The 24,477-nt window shown below is 42.7% G+C and overlaps 1 pseudogene; it reads right to left on the bottom strand.

Moving 5' to 3' along the window:
- Positions 1-12,891: 12,891 nt before the first annotated feature.
- On the bottom strand, positions 12,892-13,813 carry LOC134398232 (tubulin alpha-8 chain-like; annotated as a pseudogene).
- Between the last annotated feature and the right edge of the window lie 10,664 nt (positions 13,814-24,477).

Raw genomic sequence — 24,477 nt, 5'->3', positions numbered from 1 at the left:
CACCTTTAGGCTTATGCTGGCGATCTGTGTCCCTGCATTTACACTCCCTTTAGGCGATAAATTCTCACTTGGCTGTGGGGATAGGCCTAGGATGTATGAGAAATTCATTTTCAGTTTGTTTTGGACCAAAATGTATCCATTCTGCACCTCACATACCTCACTGCAGATGATAATACCATCTGCAGTCAAAGTCTGTACTTTTCTGAGCTTTTCATTGGGGGGAAAACATGCGTTCCAAAATTGTTCACATTAAAAATGATTTTTTTTTGGGGGGGGATGGATTATTATTATTATTATTATTATTATTATTATTATTATTATATATAGCACCATCAGTGTACATGGTGCTGAACAGAGTAAAACAATAAAATAGCAAATCCCTGCCACATACGTTTACATTCTAATAGAATCATAATAAAACAATAAGAAGGGGAAGACAATGCACCAAACAGGCACAGGGTAGAGTAAAACTAACAGTATAAAAGATAAAAATCAAGGTTTTAAAAGCTTTAGAAAAAAGGAAAGTTTTTAGCTGAGCTTTAAAAACTGCGATTGAATGTAGTTCGCAAATGTTCTGGAAGAGCGTTCCAGGCGTAAGGGGCAGCGGAAGAAAATGGACGAAGTTGAGCAAGGGAAGTGGTGACCCTTGGGCAGGTAAGAAACATGGCATCTGAGGAGCGAAGAGCACGAGCGGGGCAATAGTGTGAGATGAGAGAGGAAAGATAGGAAGGAGCTAGGCTGTGAAAAGCTTTGTAGGTCAACAGGAGGAGTTTATATTGGATTCTGAGGTGAATTGGAAGCCAATGAAGAGATTTCAGAAGTGGAGTAACATGGTCAGAGCGGCGAGCCAAGAAGATGATCTTAGCAGCAGAGTGGTGAACAGAAACCAACAAACTGATGTGAGAAGAAGGAAGGCCAGTGAGAAGAAGGTTGCAGTAGTCCAAGCGAGAAATAACCAATGCATGAACAAGAGTCTTGGCAGAAGAGACAGACAAAAGTGATGGAATCCTGGCAATATTATACAGGAAAAAACGACAGGATTTAGCTACTGCCTCAATATGAGGAATAAAGGAGAGCGAGGAGTCAAATAAAAAGCCAAGACTACGAGCTTCCTTGACTGGAGTAAGTGTAACATCATTGACAATTAAGAGAGAATGAGAGATGAGGAGAAAGTTTAGGAGGGGAAAAAAGGAATTCAGTCTTTGCTGTATGAAGTTTCAAACAACAATGAAGCAACCAAGCTGAGATATCTGAAAGACATGCCGAGATACGATCATGAACATCAGGAGAAAGTTCCGGAGATGGAAGATATAATTGTATATCATCGGCATACAGATGATATTAGAGACCATGAGATTGAATAAGATTACCCAAGGACAACATGTATAAAGAAAACAACAACGGGCCAAGCACCGAGCCTTGGATGCCCTAAAAGCATTTAAAACAAACTGCATATTTTAAAAGGATAAATGAAAAAGATGTGTCATCATACACTTTCTGAATGCCAAAAGAGTAGGCTCTAATTGTAGTTCTTCAAGGAGCCACACAAGACAAAGTTCTTTCATGCTCAACGAAAGGGCCCTTTTAATAACCAGAGAGGTTCATAATGAGACAGCCAGTTTCTTAGAAAGTCAGGCCCTAAACTATTTAGGGCTTTAAAGGATAAAACCAACACCTTGAACTGTGGCTGGAAAGCAATTGGCAAACAGTGCAAGTCTTTCAAGACAGGAGCAGTATGATCCTGATACCGTGCACCAGTTAAGAACATAAGAAGAGCCATGCTGGATCAGACCAAGTGTCCATCTAGTCCAGGACACTGTTTGCACACTGGCCAACCAGCTGTCGACCCGGGAACTATAGGCAGGACATGGTGCAACAGCACCCTCTCACTCATGTTCTCCAGCAACTGATATACAGGCTTCAAAAAGATCCCTTATAGTAAGTGGATTTGCCCGTGTGAGATGGGAGAAGTAGAGACAGTGGATCATGTCCTACTTCACTGTAACGTTTATCAAGTGCTCAAATTCTCTCTTATAACCCCACTCATACAAAAAGTCCAGGTAGGCCGGATGAATTCTACCTAGAGTATCTCTTGTCAGACCTGAACTTTCAGGTCACAGCTAAAGTGGCTAGATTTTGCACAACAGCCATAATCTGTCACAGAGAGGTGATAAATTAACATTGTTAAATGTTCTACAGATGGGTTTCTCGTGTGCTTGTATATTTTCACTTTTAATCTCTCAGTTTTAACTATAATCTCTACAGTTTTTTTTACCTGTATTTTATTGTACATTTGTTCTGACATGCTGGCTATTTACCGTAATAAACTTGATTGCTTGTTTACTGCCCCTGATACTAGAGGTTGCACATAGCCATCAGGGCAAGTAGCCATTGATAGCCTTCTCCTCCAGGAATTTATCCAACCTCCTTTTAAAGCCATCCAGATTTGTGGCCATCACCACATCTTGTGGTAGTGAATTCCATAGTTTAACTATGGGCTGGGTGAAGGAGTATGGCCAGATCAACACCAAGCAGGATATAACACTTTGAAAATGGTTTGAAAATGGTATATTCAATGTGTCCTGGGCTCCAACAGTCGTCAATGCTGATATATAAACCATTATAAAGCAGTAGAGTATTTCTTGCCATACTTCCACTTATCTGTCCTGAATCTCCCACAATCAGCTTTATGGGATGTCCCCAGGTTCCAGTATTATGGGAGAGGGAGAAAAATGTCTCCCTGTCCACATTCTCCACCCCATGCATAATTTTATTAAACTAAGGGCCTTGCTAGACCTGCCGGCTTATGCCGGCAGGGAGGCAGGGCCGAGGCGCGCTGAAGTTAGCGCGCCTCCCCCAGGCTACCAGACGTACGACGCGCAGGGACGTCGCGTCCCTGCGGCGTCCGCCATATTTTTTTTTAATTTTAAAGGGGCCGGGTGCGGCCCGAAGACTCCGGAGAGGTAAGTGGGGTTTTTTGGGGTTTTTTACCGGGGGGGGGGGCGAAGGCTGGGAGGGTGGGTGCCAGGGTGGGTGGCACGGGGGGAGGGTGGGTGCGATCGCGCCGCGCGCCGCCCAAGCCCGGGCAATGCCTCGGGCGGCGCGCGGCACGATCGCACCCACCCTCCTCCCGTGCCACCCACCCTGGCACCCACCCTCCCAGCCTTCGCCCCCCCGCCGATGGGCACAGCGCTACTATAGGCGCTGTGCCAGGTCCGTGGCTTTTCGTGGCTCCTCGCGAGTAAGCGAGGAGCCGCGAAAAGCTGCAGAAGTCTGCAGAAATTCGCTTATGGCGCGTTGGAGGAGGCCTCAGCGCGGCCTGTCTCCGGATTCCCCTGTGCGTCATCTGGACGCACAGCAGGGAAGCCGGGACAGAAGGCGCGCTAAGGCCTCGTCTAGGAAGGCCCTAGGTTTTGTTAAACTTAGTTTTGTTAAACTAAGGCCACAGCTAGACCTAAGGTTTATTCCTGGATCATCCAGAGGTCAAACCTGTTCATCTAGGTGACACACAGGGGATCCAGTGCTCAGGCAGGGGCGAACCCTAGATGATCCCAGGATAAACCTTAGGTCTAGCTGTGGCCTAAGAGACACCCTCTACCTTGTCTCCCCTTAGCCTCCTTTTTTCCAGGCTGAACAATCCCGGTCAAAATATATATATTATACTTAAGTTTCTGTTTCAGAAACAGCTTTGGAATGAAATCTATTGCTCCTTCCTTCAAGACTGGTATTTTGCTAAACAGCCGCATTCTAGCTCTATGGCCAAGGTTAAAGGAAGAATTTATCTTGGAGAGAAATGTTGTCATTAAATATTCCCCTAAGCTTTTTCAGTCCCCATCACAATTCTTTGTTCAAGGCCAAAGACTGCACCTGCGAGAGGAGAAGGTTTTTTATTTTACAAGCAATGATTGGCCCAGAATACCAGGCTTTTGCTTGCGAGATCACAGAATGAGGTCAAAGGACGTTCCTTGTTCTGGGACATTCAGAGAATGGGATTAGACGCCCTGACATTCTTCTTACATCATCTCTCACCTTCCTTTGCCAGAGATAAATGTGTGGCATATAAGAGCCATTCAAAATGACTGATGATGTGGCTGATTTTCTGTGGGTGGGCTGTCTTATGCTAGCTTTAGTGAGAAAAACACAGGGACACAGAAAGCTGCCTCATTTTGAGTCAAATCATCGATCCATCTAGCCCAGTACTGTCGACACTGATCGGCAGCACCTTTCCGAAGTTTCACACAGGGACATTTCTTAGCGGTACCGGGAGAAGGTGGGGATTGAACCTGGGACCTTCTGCATGCAAAGTAGGTGCTCTGCCACTGAGCCATATTGTCGATACACAAAAGAGATAGAGCAGCAACATAGCTCCATTTACAACACAGAACATTTATTCACAAGAATGATTTCCCACTATAACCTCTCTCAGAGGTTATAGTGACCTAAGAGAGGACTCTTATGGATGTTAATAGGAAGTGTTTTTTGAATAACAAGGACTCTAGCACACAAAAGGGATTTGAGTGGCTACTGCGAAAGTTATCAAACATCCTCTGATGCCATGTTTCTTACCTGCCCAAGGGTCTCTACTTCCCTTGCTCGGCTTCATCCATTTTCTTCTGCTGCCCCTTACGCCTGGTATGCTATTCCAGAACATTTGCGAACTACAAGTTCAATCGCAGTTTTTAAAGCTCAGCTAAAAACTTTTCTTTTTTCTAAAGCTTTTAAAACTTGATTTTGATCTGACTTCTATACTGTTAGTTTTACTCTACCCTGTGCCTGTTTGGTGCATTCTCTTCCCCTTCTTATTGTTTTATTATGATTTTATTAGAATGTAAGCCTATGCGGCAGGGTTTTGCTATTTTATTGTTTTACTCTGTACAGCACCATGTACATTGATGGTGCTATATAAATAATAATAATAATAATAATAATAATAATAATAATAATAATAATAATAATCTGTTTTGTTTTGCATTTGAAATGGATAAAGTTTAGCACTTAGTGTCTGTCTTTAAAACACACATACACACACACACACACACACACACACACACACACACACACTTACTGTATCTTCTGCAGGTGCCATAGCTAAGTCTCTCTGAGAATTTTACTCTCAGATCTCAAAGCCCCTTCTCAAATACCTGATTTATGAGATCTCTCTCTCTCTCTCTCTCTCTCTCTCTTTCTCTCTCTCTGTATCTAGTGGTGAGATAAATTCACAATGTGCCCACTCCAACATATTTTAATTAGGGGTGTGCACGGACCCCCCGCTCCGCTTCACTTGCAGATCCGCCATTTTCCGGATCGGGCCGCTCCGCCCTGCCCCCGCTCCGCCCACTTCCGCTCCGCTCCGCTCGGAGCTCCGAATCCGGAGCTCCGTTCCCCCCCCCATAGGCTTGCATTGAAAGCTAAAAAATTATACAACTTTTTTTCTGTTCAAGTTAGAAACCTCATGTTTGGCACCATGACACCTCATGGGGTTATACACACGCACGCCAAGTTTCAAAGCAATCCCATCATCCCCTGATTTTTGGGGAATTTTTGAAAATTGGGCACCCCATTCACACCCCTTTCCATAGCTCCGTCAATTTGCATGTTAGAAACCTCAAACTCGCCACCATGAAAGCTTATCCAGAGATACATATGCATGCCAAGACTCAAGGCAGTCCCATCATCCCCTGATTTTTGGGGAATTTATGAAAATCCAACACCCCTTCCATAGCTCCATCAATTTTGCACGTTTAAAAAACCCCTCAAACTCACCACCATGACAGCTTATCCAAGGCAGTCCCATCATCCCCTGTTTTTTGGCGGGGCTTAAACCTGCAAAATTTGGAACTTCCAAAACTCCAAGTGAGCGCAGGAAGGACTTCTCCCCTGAGTCAAAGCCACACACACACAACATCCCTGCGAGGTGGGCAGGGGAGGAGGGAGGGAAGGCAGGCAGGCATGCAGCTGGCATTTCTGGGGGCATAAGGAAGTGAGCCAAGGATAAGCCAGTAATGCATATAAAATGGAATAAATCAATAAATAAACAAAGGAGGGGTGGATTAAAAGCAGCAGTGTTGCTCAATAAACAGCAAGAAGATTTTTTAAAAAAAGGCTATATCTGTCTTTAACCAGCAATAGGGGGACGTGCCCGGGGGAGGGGGAAGCAGCTGCCAGTTCAACTCAAGACAGCCACCAACAGCTCTGAGATTAAGAAGTAAACGCTCACTTCAACTCATAACAGGCATTGCTCCACCACTAAGAAGTAAACGCTCACTTCGACTCATAATAGGCATTGCTCCACCGTTTTACTCTCTTTGGAAGGCTCTAATGGCCTTCCAGTGCAGGAGAGAGTGGGGGCACATCCACGATGAGATGCCCTAGGGGAGCTCATCCCCTTGCACCACATCTTTTCAGTTGTTCCCCAAAGTTAGGGTGGGTAGCAGTGCTGTGTTTCTATCTCTTATTCTTGGCTTAGTATATGATTTCAGGTTGTGTTTGTGCATTTGGTAGGGCTACTGTTTTAAAAAACACTGGGAAAAGCCCGTTCAGATGAAGAAAGAGAAGTTTCCCAGAATCCCAAGTTACCCGTTTTGCCTATGCCCTCCTCTAACTTTGGGATCATGTGATCATGACCGGGAGCTGACTCTGCCCCTCAGCCCTTTGAAAAAGGTATTTTTCCTGCCGATTTTTTAAAAACTTCTAGCGCGCGACCCGGACAACGCAGAAAGTTGAGAGTAGTCTCAAAATGACCCCCATCCACGACTCTCTGTGCACAAGAATTTTCAGAACGATAGCTTAAAAACCAACCCAGTTATGCCCGAGTCTTTCCCTCAATGCAATCCTATGGGCGAAAAGCCGAAAACGCCGTTTGAGCTGCGCAGTTGACCCGATTTTCAAAAAAATATAGCACGCGACCCGCACGAAGCAGAGAGGCGAGAGTGATCTCAAAATGACCCCCATCCACAACTCTCTGAGCACAAGAATTTCCAGAACGATAGCTTCAAAAAGAACATAGTTATGCGTGATTATTTGCCGCAATGCAATCCTATGGCGAAATGTTTTCAAGATGGCGACCGGAGCGCTCCGCCTGAACTAGGAGCTCCGAAAAATGGGCGCTTCTCTTCGCCTTGCTTCTAGGGGTCCGCGGTCCGTTCCTACTCCGCCTCTGGGTAAGGCGGAGCAGGCCAATCCGCTACTGCTTCTACGCTCCTAATCGGAGCGGATCACACCCCTAATTTTAATCATATACACTGACCTTGTTCAGATTAACAATCTAAGCCATGGTGGTTCAGTGTTTTGAGATAAACATTATGACTTTGTGTACACCAGCTGTTTATTCCAGAATAATATCAAAGTCGTCCCTCCTTCATGAAACTATTGCTGTTTGGCACGAGTTCCTGGCTCAGCGAACAGTCAACCCACTGTCAGGGGCATGTGCAGCTGTTTTTTGTATTTGTATTTGTGTTTTTAACCTGTTGGTTGTTTTATGATGGTTTTAATTTTTGTGAACCGCCCAGAGAGCTTTGACTATTGGGCAGTATAAAAATGTAATAAATAAATAAATAAATAAATAAATAAATTTTGGAGGTGTGTGGGAGTGGATGCGGCCACCATTTTCATCACATACTTTGGATGTGTATCAGCATGTTGTGGCAGTGAGAGTGCATATTGTTTTTTAACACAAGGATATCTCTGTGCAGCATCACACATTTGATGGACTCCCTATCCACCCCATGTGTAGCTGTGCGTTTGTGTGCATCTGATGAGTCATAAAAAACCCCATGGCTCATGCCTATCCCTGGCCACTTTCCCACTTTTCCCAATCAACATGCAGAAGCACTGTCGCAGGGTATGCATCCTCCTGCAACAGCACTCCTGAAAATGTCGAAAACTTCGCTCACATGTGCCCTGTGAGTGCCAATCCCGGAAGCGGGAAAACTCACAACCACTCCTCCTCCCTTGCGAAAGGGCAGTACATGTAGATTAAGCCTATGGCTTAGCATGTGGTATGAACCAGGACCTATTTTGTTGTGAGAACCGCTCCTAACCTTGATGGTTACATAACCATGTTTTAATCACTAACCACTTGCTGCAAAAGGGTTAGCAGCCTAACCATGGCTTAGCGTGTTGTCTGAACAGGCCCACTAACAAACAGTGAACACAATAGTTCTAGTGCTGCTCCTTATGTAGCCAAAATATCACCCGCTATGCACAAAAGGGAGGTGTGTCCGCTTGGGGGAACAGTGGGGGTTTCTGCAGTAGACAAGGCCATCGAAGTGGGGAAGGGGGGGAGACTACGGAGGGTATTCCAAAAATGAAAAAACCAACCCAGTGAGAACCAAACATGCTCATGGGCATGGAATGCCAACAAACATTTTTGTGGGGAACGGGACTAGAGGGAGTGGGGATAGAATGGAGCTTTATGGAGGAGTTCAAGGCTAGGTGGCTGGATCCCAGGAAAAGGATACTCCATACTGGAACATTTTGTTGCTGGTCCCAACTTGCCAAGTGCTGACAAGTGCTGGCACAAATTAAGCCCCAGTCTTCTGACAATGTATTTTAACTAGCCTGAGGCCATAGCTAGACCTAAGGTTTATCCCTGGATCGTCCAGGGGTCAAACCTGTTCATCTAGGTGACACACAGGGGATCCAGTGCTCAGGCAGGGGTGAACTCTGCATGATCCCAGGATAAACGTTAGGTCTAGCTGTGGCTTGAGTTGCCTTTTAGCTTCAATCAGTAACATTATTCCAAATGCTCTTGGTATGTGTTTAGTAGTCACCAACTACATACGTTCAGCTGGATAAATAAATATATCTTTTATGTACATTACCAACTGAATGATGGAATTCCATCCATTTCCTAAAGAGCTGGGAACATAGAGGAAAGCATGGATCAGAATACTTCAGATTGGATCAAGATTTAGTAATACCTAGAGTAGCCCTATTGAAATCAGTGGAATTTGAGTTCATTAGGACTAACCTAAACTCTGTTGATTTCAATGAGTCTGTTCAAAGTATTAATTAATCTGTGTTCAACCATTCATCAGTGTGATGGTACTGTCAAACTGAGTCATGAGGAAGTGGGAGGGGCCCCAAAGGTAAATTAAATGAAAGCAATGTAAGCTTTATTGGTACAACCACACTTACCATTATGTCTGTGAGTCAGTGCAAGCTCTTGAGCAATAACACGACATTTTACATGTCCCTGCACATGTAGGAATCAGGGGGGAAAGCAGTGATCACTGTTCTCTGTACTAATAAAAGCCTCAGAACAGCCATCAATTTTATTTATTTATTTATTTATTTATTTATTTATTTATTATATTTAAAGGCTGCCGGGTTGTGTTCTGGTAATGGCACAATGGCCCTGTGACCTCTGCCTGAATATGCCATCTGCTGGCAATAGTCCTTCTTTTAGCTGCTCAACATCTCCAGTTAAAAATGAAATTTCATTACTATGTGTGACTGTCCACAGTACATCAATTTGTTCTCTCATCAATGCAAGGCAATCTGTCATTAATGCTACTGGAAATTTCATGAATAAATCCTTCGTTAATCAATGATAGAAGAGTTTTCATTATTGAACAGAATTATACAAGTATCATGCAACCACATTTTTTAAAAAAAAGGTGGGCCTTTTTTTGGATTGTTTGTTTCTTGTTTTGCTTTCTCATAATGATTCAGATATGCTAAATCACTCAAAGGGGTCATCTAGATTGATGAATATGTTTGGTAAGTGCTGGCATATTCAGTGTCTTCTTTGTCAGTGACAAAACAAGTTTCATTTCTCACATGCTAATGATGGTGAATTATTATGTATTCCTTTCAAATCACTCTAATCCTGATAATCATGGAGGTCAAAACTGGGGGGTGGGGGATGTGAATTTAATACTGAAGACTGTAAGGGTCATCTTCAGCAAAATGACAAACACAAATTCATTAACGTTAGTGAAAACTTAGGTAGTCTGTTGCCGATACAGAGAAGATGCAAATGGGTCACTTTACTTACTTTTAAATCTTCTAGGAGGCATGCATAATTTTCCAAATGCAATGCTATGCAAGGCACAAACAAAAAATTACAGTGGTGGCTACTACATGAGCAATTTTGTGCATTAAATAAAAAATACCATGGGGTTCATATGTTGAATACTAAGAAATATTCACTGTCACCAATGAATCTTTGGAAGTTTATGAATTTCATAGAGTTGTTTAATTACCACTTTTGCTAAGGGTAGCCATGTGTCCGTTTATTTTATTTTTTCTACAAAGGATAATCCTTTATTAAAAGGCATTCAAGAAGATTGTCTTCTATTTTGAAGGCATCCTGTATCTGAAGGGGCTTTCTAGTCCAGGTCCAGTATAAACCTAAAGGATCATCAGAAGGAAGAGTTGGAGCTTGAAGTTGCCCATTGACAACACCTGGACAAGTGGGCATACAAGTCACCTGGTCAACAAATGTAATGTATTTCTATTTTAATTATCATAAGTATTTCCAAATTTGCATCTATACATATAATCTAGTATATGTAAACCTTATGTAATTTGTTCTCTTTTGTCTTCTTTCTTGTGAATTTTTAAGTGAGCAACCTACCTTTGCATATAGGCATACCTCCAAGAAGATTTGGAGAATATACACTGGTCTAGTTATCAACATCCTCACTAGGGATGTCAGTTACCATGAAATCCAGACCTTTTTGGACTTTATGGACTCCTAGTGAGCATCCAACTCGGCACACATTTGCAAGCCTAGTCCCAAGATTCCACCCCCCCCCCCAAATCCAGAGATGTTTTCTGTTTTGTTTTAATTTTTTGACTTAAATAGAAATGTGCACAAATTTTAGGGTGCAATTTGCCTGATTCATGCAAATGATGGCTGCAATTTGCATACTGTATGCAAATGTTGGCCATAAATGGCATAATTTATGCAAGTTTCAGCCACAATTTGTAAAAATTATGCAAATCATGGCTAAAAATGGCCAAATTACAGATTAATTCAGGCCCGCTATAGGGAAATGAGTCAAAGTTGGGGGGGGGAGAGAGCTTATGAAACCTTGGAGTGCTCCACCCCACCCCCAATGGATTCCTTCAACATCTGTAACCCTCACAACATTGTGGGGATGGCATTGTAACTACATTATATTGTATTGTTTATTAGGTTTTGAAATATTGAAGAGACCTATCCATGTCTCAATACTATTGATTATTATTACAATTGTACAACATTGCAATTGTTTATAACTTTGATGTTATCTGCTAAAGATTGTTTTTGTTACAATAATGTTGAATTTTTGTTCTTGTTATAAAACCTTCAGTTTGTTATAACTGTTCACCCTGTCTTTGACTTTATTTATTTATTTATTTATTTAATTACATTTATATACCGCCCCACAGCCAAAGCTCTCTGGGCGGTTTACAACATTTTAAAATAGTAAACATTAAAAGTATATAATTTAAAAAACAACAACAACAACAACACACACACATAAAAAACAGTATAAAAACAACAGTATCCATTTAAAAACAACAATTGTGGGGTCCATTAAAAACAAACTTAACGTTGTTAAATGCTGTTAAAATGCTGTTAAAAATGCCTGGGAGAAGAGAAAAGTCTTGACCTGGCGCCGAAAAGATAACAATGTTTAATATTTATACTATAGTAGTTGTGTGCCTTGTGCACTACTTTGTCTGTATTCTGAATTTTCATCTATACATATTAATAAGCACATGCAAATATGTGTTATCTTCTCCCTTTGTTTAGATAATGCAAATCCTTTCCTGGGCAAAACGGAAGTGGCTGTTGTAGCTGATGACAATTGTGTTTTATGCAGAATGATTCCAGGTTTACATCACTTGAGGTTTTCATCGCAACGACAAAGGTACCATCCACCAGCTGGCTGCGTAGACGCATAGCAAAAATGAGAAACTTCATAAGTTCCATGTTGTACAGGCCTGATCTATAGGACTTACTCAAACAATCCACATTGTGCTCGGGGTGACATATGACTTCACACACACACACACTTTATAGAAGTACCTATTCTCAAGCCAATACAAAGCAAAGTTCAAATGAGTCTCTGTGTATGCCTTGATGCATGTTAGAACAAATAGCAAGGCAATAATGTGCCATGTTGGGACAACTCATATTCCTCCCTCGATATAAAACTGAAATGTCTAAAGAAGTGAGCAGTAGGGATGGGGAGGGTGGTCAGGGGGGAAACCATGAATTTCTTTGCCTTATTTTCATTTATCAGTACTTTGGGTTTCCACTAAAGCTGCTGAGAGAGTCTTCAGGGCTAGAGGTGGCTGTCCTCTTTGGATAATCTCCCTTCAAATGTGATGGAGGAGTGGGGTGGGCCTAGAGCATTCTTTCTCCTTGGGCTCATCTACACCAAACAGGATATCACACTATGAAAGCAGTATAGAAAAGACAGGAGCCACACCAAGCAGGATATAGCGGTATGAAAGCGGTATATGGTATGTGTCAATGGGCTCCAACCGTTGTCAGTGCACTTCAATACTGCTATGAAGCAAAAGTGTGGCCCCTGCCTTTTATATACTGCTTTCATAGTGCAATATACTGCCTGGTGTAGATGAGACCCCTGGGTGTTTTCCCACCCCCTTTCCTAAACACCTGAATAGTGCTAGTGTGTCATCCAAATGCCAAATGTAACTCTAAATTCTTAACCAACATGCAAGAACATTTTATTTGTATCCAGCTGAATGTTTTAGTGCTTACACCATCATCAACTGGGAAATTATCTTGGTTATAAGAGCTTATTCCAAGCACTTTGCCAAGGAAGGCTAAGTGTACAGTTTATATTTGAGATGCTTTCCCCATTTACTTTTTATTACAAGCAAAGCAGCAAATGGTAACAACTACACAATAGACTTTTATGAGGTTTAATACTCCTCACCTTCATCTTCACCATCCAAGGAATCTGTGCCCAGTTCTTTATAATCCTTCTCAAGTGCAGCCACATCTTCTCGGGCCTCAGATAATTCTCCTTCTTCTATTCTGTCTCCTACATACCAATGGACAAAAGCAAGCATGGCATACCTCAAGTCAAACTTGTGGTCCAGATGGGTTCAGGCTTCTGCAATGGCTGTAGTATTGCTGAGCATACAGACTGCACGTTGGACTTTGGCCAAGACACCACCAGGAACTACTATTGGGGGCTGGTTATTAATACCTTAAAACCAGTAGGACACCAGTCAACAAATTGAATGGTACATTTTGTTTTGATAGCAGCAATAGCAGCATTGACATCCTTGGGGACAACATCTCCATGATACAACATGCAGCAGGTCACGTACTGGCCATGACGAGAATCACACTTCACCATCTGATTAGATGGCTCAAGGCAAGCATTAGTAATCTCAGAGACAGAGAGCTGCTCGTTGTAGGCTTTTTCTGCTGAAATAATGGGGAATATAACTCAACTCGTTTTTATTGTTTATAGCCAATGGCCATCACAATAGAAAAACAAAGTACACAAGTATAAAACAGGAAAAAAAAACATTTGATACAATAAAGCAAGAACGGGGGAATATGTTACCAGGGGAAGTGGATTCTGGGATAAGGCCCCAGGTTTGTCAGAAACTCTGTAAAATCCACATTTAAGGCACCATCAAATCTGAGAGACGCAGTGATTGAGGAGACCATCTGACCAATGAGATGGTTGAGCTTGGTGCAGGTTGGGCATTCAATGTCCAGATTCCTATGACAAATGTCACAGAGGGCTTCATTATCAACCACGAAGGCACAGTCAGAGTGTTCAAGGGTGTTGTGGGTAGTCAGGGTGGTGTTCAAGGGTGGTGTGGGTGTGTGGGTTTCCCGGGGGCAGGGGGTGGGTGGGCATGGATTTTCCCAAGGATAAAGAAACCCTTTTTTCCCTTTTTTTATCTTGGATATATGAACAGATAACATCAAGAACAAATACAAAAGCCTTTTGAAAAAACAATAAATTATTGCTAACATGTTATCACCAAGTAGACACATCAACATTATATTGCACATGAATACTGAATATCACAACCAACAGAGTAAAATGGAGCTAATTCCCTAATTGTATATAAATTACATATCTCTATATTATGGGCTTGTTAAGATGGATCTTCATGGGAGATATTGCTAGTTTACCTAGAGCATTGAAAAGCAAATCAGAGGATAATATTTGTAATCCAACCTTGCAAGACGGAGCTGATTTACCACCTTAAAAAATGCTGTTGATATTTGCTTTGGTGGGCTTCCCTACCTTTTTCTACCAAACTTCCTGTTGCTATATTTATATTGCCTTTCTGTTTCATATGGAAGTAGTGAAATCTCTTTTGCTATCACAACAGAAGATTCAAGACAGCAAGGAAGAAATATCAGTGTTTAAAGGACCCAACTAACAGCATGATCCTATGAATTGGCTTAAACTACCGTGGCAACCTAATCCTACAGATTGACATGGCTGCAGCTAAATCCCAATCCATTTTTTGGAAATTGGGCAGGCCCAGCTGCTGCTGCTTTTCTGGCCTGGAAATCCCACTGCTATCATTCCTGTCAGATTCAACTGCTGTACATCTGTCCTAGACTCTGTATCATAAAAGCCTATACGATGCCACATCTGGGGGATGAAGAGGGAGCACGATCTCTGTTCCTCCCCTGCCATTTGCTGTGGCAAGGGCAGGAGACAGCCAGGGGCACTATAGCATCAATGATGTTCATACAGGAGCAGTAGAACTGGGATTTGGCCTCATTAAGAGTGCAGTTGTACCTTAAAGGGAGCCTGGCTATGGAGACCTAGCAGCTGATTCCTTTGAGTTGGTTCTGGTTGGAGGAACAGGCAGATGGAACTGTCAATTAAGTGCTTCATGAGATGTTTGGGGTTTCAGGCTTAAGCTTGTTCCTATTTCTGCATACATCTCTGAGGATTTATTTTTAAAGTTCAAACGGAAATTCACAATGTTTGTATGTGAATCCTCCACAAATATATGCATTTCTGCGTACGTTTTTCAAACATATGTATTCTTCCAAGTACTTTTCCATTGATCTGATGCAATTTTGTGCACACTTTCCTCTAATGTACACATTTTGTGTGCATTTACCACTAACATGCATGTGTTTGGGTACAACTTTTTCCCCTTTGACTAACTGAACCAAACGAGCTCAGAAATGTGCAGATTTAAGAGCAGGACTCTTGTCTCTTCATCTCGCTTTATGTCTTGGCTTGGGAGGTGCAAATTTGGTAAATTCATATGAAATTATCGACAGAATGAACTTCTCACCAGTGCCTAAATCTGAGGAATGCACCAAAGAACTGGGCCACCACCACCACCATCATCATCATCATCATCATCATCATCATCATCATCATCATCATTCTTACCCGCCTCTCTCTCTGGATCAGTAGCAGGTTCAGTCCCTGGCATTCCCAGATAGGGCTGTGAATGACTAATGTCTGAAACCCTGGAAAATTGTCACCAGTTAATGTAGGCCAGGGGTGTTTCCAGATGTTTTGGCCTATAATTCCCAACAGCTCTAGCCAGTATAGCTGATGGTGCAGGATGATGAGACTTACAGGGCAAAACATCCGTAGGGCCACAAGTTGCTTACCCATGTTGTAGGCAATACTGAGCTAGATGGACCAACGGTTTAACTCTGTATAGCCAATGAAAAAGAGAGATAGGCTCTAGTGTAAAAAAGTAGAAAAGTTTTAATCTCTTTGTACAGGTGTATCGAATGTTTAAAAAATGTTATTGTTAAAAAACTTTTAATAAATTTTTTGAGCTTTTATTCAAAAAGTTTTTTAACAATAACATTTTTTAAACATTCAATACACCTCTACAAAGAGATTAAAACTTTTCTACTTTTCAACACTAGACCCTATCTCTCTTTTTCATTGGTTTCACGTAGTGTTTTTCCCCTCATCATTTTGATGTTCTGTATAGGGCAGCTTCCTATCTTATTTATTTATTTATTTATTACATTTTTATACCGCCCAATAGCCGAAGCTCTCTGGGCGGTTCACAAAAATCTTCCTATGCTTTATCTCGCTGTGTCTGTGTGTAACTCAAAGCATTGCATTGCACCATCATGGATTTGTCTCACAACCTGATTAAAACTGTAACCCCATGCATACTTCCCTGAGAGAAAATCCCCCTGTTCAGTGGGGGTTTACCACTGATTTGGGACATGTGAACCAGCAAAACCTGAGTTCTCTGACGTTCTCCACATTCCATCTTGAAGCTCCTTCCAACTTGAGTCTACACGGAATTATGAGCTTTGTTTTTTTCTTTCTGTGTGCATGAAAATCCATGCGTATTTCCATGCACAGTTTTCCATATGTACACATCAATGAATGCATTCTCCTCCCATTGATTAAAGCGTATTTGTAGGCACTTCTCAAAAGTATTTGTGGGCATTTCCCAAAAGTGAGCAAATAAATTTCTCATTCATGTCTACTTCTGAGTAATCATATCTAAGACTGGGCTGCAAGACTGATCATACCTTATTGTTCCATGTTAAAACTGAATGAAAAACTCTTCAGACAGAGCAAAGCCATCTTTGAACATCAATGTAACATCTAAAGAACATTCTAAACACCACTTAAAGGCCTTATAATGAGATTGCACTATAGGAGTGAGGAAGGGTCAGGATGCGAAGTAATTAGTACTAGGGATGGAGCAGGGGGGCAGTCAAGTGGAGGTGGAAATGCAGGTAAGCTCAAGGTAAAGTGGTCTAGGAAAAGAACAACCAGAAGGAAAATAGGGAAGAGGAGAATATGTAGTTCCTCCCCACACACATCAGCCTCCTGGTTGGATAACATTTGCATAGGAAGGAACCTATTCTTTGGCCTCATCAATAGGGTTCTCTCATACATATGGCTCTTGGGTGGTATGTGAAGGAGCCAAAGAGAAGATGCCCTCAACCTTCTGCTGTAATGTATGAATTTACATCTTGAAGAAGACCTAGAATAGTGGTTTCCAATTTGTCCAACCGCAGTGGAAACTTTTCCCACTGACTCATCTGCCACAGATGCCCAACAACTTCAGGGGGTCACATATTCAGTTCATGTGGAACACTGGTCAAGCCCATTGAGCCTCATTGCTGCCCTGCATTAATGGAGACACTGATGTGGAACACACCCCTCTCCCACCATGGCTATTAGTGGCTACAGATGAGTAATGGAAGAGAATCTGTCATCAAGGAAAGCTTGATGGCCATTGCTGATATTTTCATTGAGGAACTTCTGCTAAGCTTCTGATCCTTGAGTTCCTTGGAACAGAAGAATGTGTGATTAAAGGCTCCATGGATGACTCATGTAATTGTAGGCCATTCAGCCTAGAATCAATTATCTACTAAGTGACGGAACAGTTAATTAAAACAACATCAATAAATATTTAAAGGAAATGTGTATAATTAATGACAATCAATGTGCTTAGATGGGAAATAGGTCATGCCAAGCAAACATGTGATATGACATTCATTGATGATATTGATTGACTGTATATTTGGAGCAGGGATTTTGCTGATTAAAGCTGATAACCCCAATTAAATATGATCAAAGGCAGTAATGTTTCATAAAGAGCTTGATTGGATGGTTGTTATTCGACACAATGCATTGTTGGATATTGTTTGGCAGGATTCTAAAGAGAACAAAATTACAGTCATTTATTTTGGAAGAAAGAGACGGGATAGAATCAGGATGCTTTTTTATCTACTTTCTGCTGCGTGGAAAGAGGATGGGGAATTTTGAAAAAATAAATAAAGATAAAGATCATCTCCAATTGAAGCCTCTCCAAGACTTTTCTCTTTTAAAATCTGCCTCCTCCCACCATAGTGCCTTCTAGAAGTTTTGAACTACAATTACCATCAGCCCCAAACATCACAGCCAATGGTCAGGGATTATGGGGGTTGTAGTACAAAACACCTCAAGGGCAGCAGGTTTGGGAAGGCTGCTTTAAAATATGGCAACCACAGCCTTCAGGAACATTGTGCATGCCAATAGTTGAGCTTTAGTGTTTGCTTAGCTGAAATGGCTGAAGAGTAAAAGCCTCACAGTTCCTCCATATCATGAAAGTAAAGGGGGAAAAGGACAGTCTACGTCTTTTCCTCTCTCTCTTTTTTTTTTTTTTTTTTGAGATCGGTTGTAAGGTGGGACTGTAACTCACAGCACTTTAGGCTCGAGAGAGTGAAAGCCTACCCTGTGCCTGCTTACCCTACCCTGTGCCTGTTGGCATTCTCTTCCCCTCCTTATTGTTTTACTATGATTTTATTAGATTGTAAGCCTATGCGGCAGGCCCTTGCTATTTACTGTTTTACTCTGTACAGCACCATGTACATTGATGCTATATAAATAATAATAATAATAATAATAATAATAATAATAATAATGCCAGTTTGTATAAATATATTCAGCCAAATGAAACGCTAAAGCTTTTTCAGGACTGTGCCCGGTGAGTCTGTGCAGCCAAGCAGCGGGTTGCATCCTTGAATATTCCCCAGTGAAAATAAGACGGGCTTATTTTATTTATTTATTTATTTATTTATTTATTACATTTTTATACCGCCCAATAGCGGAAGCTCTCTGGGCAGTTCACCTTCTCCCTGACAAGCTACTTTTCTTTAAATTTTATTAATTGGCTAATTTGTTAAAATGAAGACAATGATTAATAAACTAAAAGTTGTATTGGATGACAGCCTTGATATAATCCAATCTGTTAAAAAGCCATTTACACTAGTGGCCAGCATCACAGCTTCAGGAGAAAATTCTCACTACAGTATAATTCAAACTGTGATCTCATTATGACTTTTTAGAAGTAATTTAGCAGACCCAGTAAGGGAAAGTTCAAGAGCAGCAACAAATGAAGTTATTCCATGCCTGCCATCATTTGCATTAGTTTTTTGTGATGATGGGGATGTAGTTCCATGTCATAACTGCAGACTTTTCTTGTTGTCACAGGGGTACCCTTTGGAAATCAGCTAGAGCGGTGGACATAAATGGAATGTATTCCAAGGCACTTTCTTTTCCTTTAGAGCCAAATCATGCTAGAAAAAACTGCTCACTACACTCTTGACAGCAGAGAAACAGAGGCACGAAAGACAATTTATCAAAAGTGACATTAGGGCAATGGCCCGGAACTGGCCTACCCCAACCAAATCATCAATCACCATAGCGAAGAACCGTACTTCTCCTTGCCGTAAATGAAGTGAAATAAAGAGCATTGCCAAAGAGATAGATCTGCACCCCAGTCCTCTATGAAGCCGTCTGATGTAATGATAAGTGAATCTTTCCATTTTCCAGAGACCCTGTTTTAACACAGATCATGCAAATGAGTCCTTTATCTTATTGCTGGCTGTAGTTATCAATGTGTGACCATTTTGGCACGATGCTGTTTATTGGCAGAGAGTGGTTAAACAACAGGTTATGCCACTGAAAAATAATTTGGTTAGCTTAAGTTTATTTTCTGTATTATGTTGGCACACCGTGTTGAGTTGCAATAATTAATGGGAGCAGGACAAGCAAAGTGGGTAGCAAGATTTATGTTCCAGAGACATTAAATAAAACTGGGTGGCTGGGATTTTCTTTTCTTTTTTTTACTACCGTGTCTAAACTGTACTAGGCTGGAAAAAAAACACTATAAGTTATTTAAGCAACCTTAATAAAAGCACACACACAAAATATGACAATGCTCTGTTCACCTACTACGATTCTGTCCCCTTTCTAAATTGGATGTCATTCAAGCTGTGCGAATGATGGATTAGAACAAACGGGGATCATAAACAATTGGGAAAATACTACGGACTTAATGAAAGGGAAGAACTTTGGTATGAAGTCTCTGCTGCTCTAGCTGGACTCTTAAGTCACTGTAATTGCAGCATCCTGTGCTTCAGAAAACCATAATAATTATTGAGCTCTACGTATGTACTGCCTGATTTCAGGCCTGTAGGCCCCACTAGATTTGATGGATGGACTACAAGGGTGCACAACCTTTTCAGCTCTGAGGGTTACATTTGCTGCTGGATGAGGGCTCACAGGCACATACACACACAGAGAGAGAGATTCATGCACAATGTGACAAACACATCTAGCAAAGCAAAATCATTCAGTGCATTTCCTTCCTTACGTTTCCTTGTTTATTTTTGTCTTGTGTAGGGTGACCATATGGAAAGGAGGACAGGGCTCCTGTATCTTTAACAGTTGCATAGAAAGGGGAAATTTCAGCAGGTGGCCTTTGTATGCATGCAGCACCTGCTGAAATTCCTTCTTCATCACAGCAGTTAAAGCTGCAGTAGCCCTGCCCCCTTTTGTATCTGATCACCCTAGTGTAGCTCCTGCAGCCTAATAGGGTGACCATATGAAAAGGAGGACAGGGCATCTGTATCTTCAACAGTTATTGTCACAGTAGGCAGTGTTCCTGTAGCTTTAACTGTTGTGATAAAGAGGGAGTTTCACCAGGTGCTGCATGCATACAAATGGCACCTGCTCAAATTCCCTTTTCAGTGCAACTGTTAAAGATACAGGAGCCCTGTCCTCCTTTCCATATGGTCACCCTAACATGTGGAACACAAAAAAAAACAATCCCAATTAATTTCCCTCATGATCAAATCGAATCCACACATTTCCCCCCACTTAGAATGAAAATGTAAAGAGCACCGCTGATTTACTTTTGCCTCCCTTTAATTTTCTCTTGAACACCCCCCACCAAACCCTATCTCATTTTCCTGTCTCCTTAATATTTCTCCCTTACTGTTTGGGCAGTATGGGCAGGGTTAACAGCGGTCACAGTTAAAATGCTATGCCATGAGTAGCCATAGGAATTTTTCCAGGAGTGGGGGGACACAACAGTTTGTGGCTATAATTCACATGCATAGTGCGCAGCGCTGCAACATACCTGTGGTCTTTCCTTCTGTGCACATTTTTTTTGCTTAGCATCACATTCCATGACATTTAGAATAGGTTTGGATGAACCCTAACCACAACTGGCTCTGGTGATGCCTCAGCCTGCCCCTGCTTGTGGCACTGCATGAGCTTCCTTGTGGCTAGGCAAACGCCTGATGAGGCTGCGAATCCATACGTCCTGGCCCGGAGCCTCCTTTGATGTGCACAATGGAAGCTCCAGAAATAGCATATCTTCTACCTTGTGTAAGTGGAATCCATCAGGGCCCCATTTACGCGAGATTAAAGGCATGAACAGAGCACCATTTACACAGGATAGGAAATACACAATTTCTGGAGCCTCCATTGTATGCAACAACGGCGGCGCTGGAAATTGTGTATTTCCCAAGTTGTGTAAAAGGCCCCATTTAGACAAGATTAAAGGCGCGATCACTCAATTCGGGCTGCTTGGGTGCTCAGAGTGCAGGCCCGCGAAGATATGGTGGCCTGGTGAGCTGGGTCCAGGGACAAAAGAATTGGCGTGATATTCATACATTGCATGATGGTGTGAGACTTCCCCAATCAATCAGTTTTGCAGAGCAGACTCTTTCACCATGTCCTCACTTGACTTACATGCCTCAAAAGCCCCACCCCAAAGTATGCTGTTGTTGTTTATTCATTCAGTCGCTTCCGACTCTTCGTGACTTCATGGACCAGCCCACGCCAGAGCTTTCTGTCGGCCGTTGCCACCCCTAGCTCCCCCAAGGTCAAGTCTGTCACCTCCAGAATATCATCCACCCATCTTGCCCTTGGTCGGCCCCTCTTCCTTTTGCCTTCCACATACAATTCTTACAATAACCCTACAAGGTCTGTCAGTATTATCAACTACTTCGAATGTTTTAGACTACAATTCTCATCAGCCCCAACCATCATTGCCAGTGATCAGGGCTGATTGGAGTTGCAGTTAAAGACATCCTGAGGGCATCAGGTTGGGGAAGGCTTACCTACATACTGCATGGCCTAAGAGAGAGTGGTTTGCCTAAGACCACATAGTAAATTTCTAGTATATTCACAGTAGAGAGAAAATTCTAAGCAGGCAGTTCCTGATTTCTACTAAGCTCAGCATTTTAGCTACTCCACTGTCAGTTCTAGGAGCCCAGCAGTTATTGCACTGGCATCTCCCTTCTAGCCTGACTGAAAGCCTGATCCCAGCTGCCAGAAACCTTCTGCATTCCCAGGTAGGGATGGATGAGAATTTTGTTTTTCCTAATTTGTGCAAATTTTGGGAGATGTGCGCAAATTTGGAGAGATTGGCGCTAATCCCATGTTTGATCTCCTCTCAGTTTGCGCAAATCTCCCATTCGCAGAGAATGAGCAGAAATTGCAAACGGGAACGGGAACTGGGCATGAGCCAAGTGGCAAGATGATGTTCAGAGAAACCTTGGGATCTCAAACATCGCTCGTTCGCCCATCCCTAGTCTCAGGAAGCTTCCACAGAGCACCTTCACTTTTAATTGTTTTATTATTATTATTTATTTTAAAAATACCTTATCATGTCCTCACACACCCCTATCCCTCTGACCCCTCCCAGAATATGCCCATCTGACTTGGTTTTTGCAAGTCAGCTGACTATATGGCTGACTCACATGGCATTTCCTTACATCAGATGCCCACATGGAAGAACCCACTGTGATGCATATGTATGGTTGGGAGGGCATTCATACATGTGTTGGACTTGTTTGGGATGATTTTTCCTGACTCACAGCAACCATTTCCCCATTTCAAGGCAGTTTTTAAAACTCAGATCCAAGGAAGCTTAACAATCCTCTTCATATGGGATTGTGAGGCTGTGGTTTCTGGAAAGTCTTCCTGCACACAGCTATGGAGATCTTCATTTCTTCCTCCTCCGTCCATGGCCTGCCTGCCTGCCTGCCTGCCTGCCTGCCTTCCTTCCTTCCTTCCTTCCTGCCTTCCTTCCTTCCTTCCTTCCTTCCTTCCAACCTCTTGCCAACATTCTCCTGAGAAAGTGAAAAATAAGCCCCCTCCAGAATTGCTGACTGCTTGAAGATACCGTTAAGGAAACATACGATATTTTTAGGGGTGTGCACAGACCCCCCGCTCCACTTCACTTGCAGATCCGCCATTTTACGGATCGGGCCGCTCCGCCCCGCCCCCGCTCCGCCCACTTCCGCTCCGCTCCGCCCGGAGCTCCGGATCCGGATCCGGAGCTCCGTTTCCCCCCCCCCATAGGCTTGCATTGAAAGCTAAAAAATTATACAACTTTTTTTTCTGTTCAAGTTAGAAACCTCATGTTTGGCACCATGACACCTCATGGGGATATACACACGCATGCCAAGTTTCAAAGCAATCCCATCATCCCCTGATTTTTGGCGAATTTTTGAAAATCGGGCACCCCACACACACCATCCCTGCGAGGTGGGCAGGGGAGGAGGGAGGGAAGGCAGGCAGGCATGCAGCTGGCATTTCTGGGGGCATAAGGAAGTGAGCCAAGGATAAGCCAGTAATGCATATAAAATGGAATAAATCAGTCAATAAACAAAGGAGGGGTGGAATTAAAAGCAGCAGTGTTGCTCAATAAACAACAAGAAGAACTTTTTTTAAAAGGCTATATCTGTCTTTTACCAGCAATAGGGGGACGTGCCCGGGGGAGGGGGAAGTAGCTGCCAGTTCAAGACACTGACAGCCACAGCTCTGAGAAGAAGTAAAACGCTCACTTCGACTCAGAACAGGCATTGCTCCACCACTGAAAAGTGACCATTCACTTCAACTCATGATAGGCATTGCTCCACCGTTTTACTCTCTTTGGAAGGCTCTAATGGCCTTCCAGTGCAGGAGAGAGTGGGGGCACGTCCACGATGAGATGCCCTAGGGGAGCTCATCCCCTTGCACCACATCGATTCAGTTGTTCCCCAAGGTTAGGGTGGGGAGCAGTGCTGTGTTTCTATCTCTTATTCTTGGCTTAGTATATGATTTCAGGTTGTGTTTGTGCATTTGGTGGGGCTACTGTGTTAAAAAACACGGGGAAAAGCCCGTTCAGATGAAGAAAGAGAAGTTTCCCAGAATCCCAAGTTACCTGTTTTGCCTATGCCCTCCTCCAACTTTGGGATCATCATGACCGGGAGCTGACTCTGCCCCTCAGCCCTTTGAAAAAGGTATTTTTCCCGCCGATTTTTTAAAAACGTCTAGCCCGCGACCCGTACGATGCAGAAAGTTGAGAGTGGTCTCAAAATGACCCCCATCCACGACTCTCTGTGCACAAGAATTTTCAGAACGATAGCTTAAACCCCCCCCCAGTTATCCCCGATTCTTTCCCTCAATGCAATCCTATGGGCGAAAAGCCGAAACGCAGTTTGAGCCGCGCGGTTGACCCGATTTTTAAAAAAATATTGCACGTGAACCACAGCACGCAGAGAGGTGAGAGTGGTCTCAAAATGACCCCCATCCACGACTCTCTGTGCACAAGAATTTCCAGAACGATAGCTTCAAAAACAACGTAGTTATGCGCGATTATTTGCCGCAATGCAATCCTATGGCGAAATGTTTTCAAGATGGCGACCGGAGCGCTCCGCCTGAACTCGGAGCTCCGAAAAATGGGCGC

This window comes from Elgaria multicarinata, chromosome 4 (assembly GCF_023053635.1).
Source record: "Elgaria multicarinata webbii isolate HBS135686 ecotype San Diego chromosome 4, rElgMul1.1.pri, whole genome shotgun sequence".
Taxonomy (NCBI): domain Eukaryota; kingdom Metazoa; phylum Chordata; class Lepidosauria; order Squamata; family Anguidae; genus Elgaria; species Elgaria multicarinata.
Note: the sequence above shows the minus strand (reverse complement) of the source record. Positions and strands in the feature narration are given on the sequence as shown.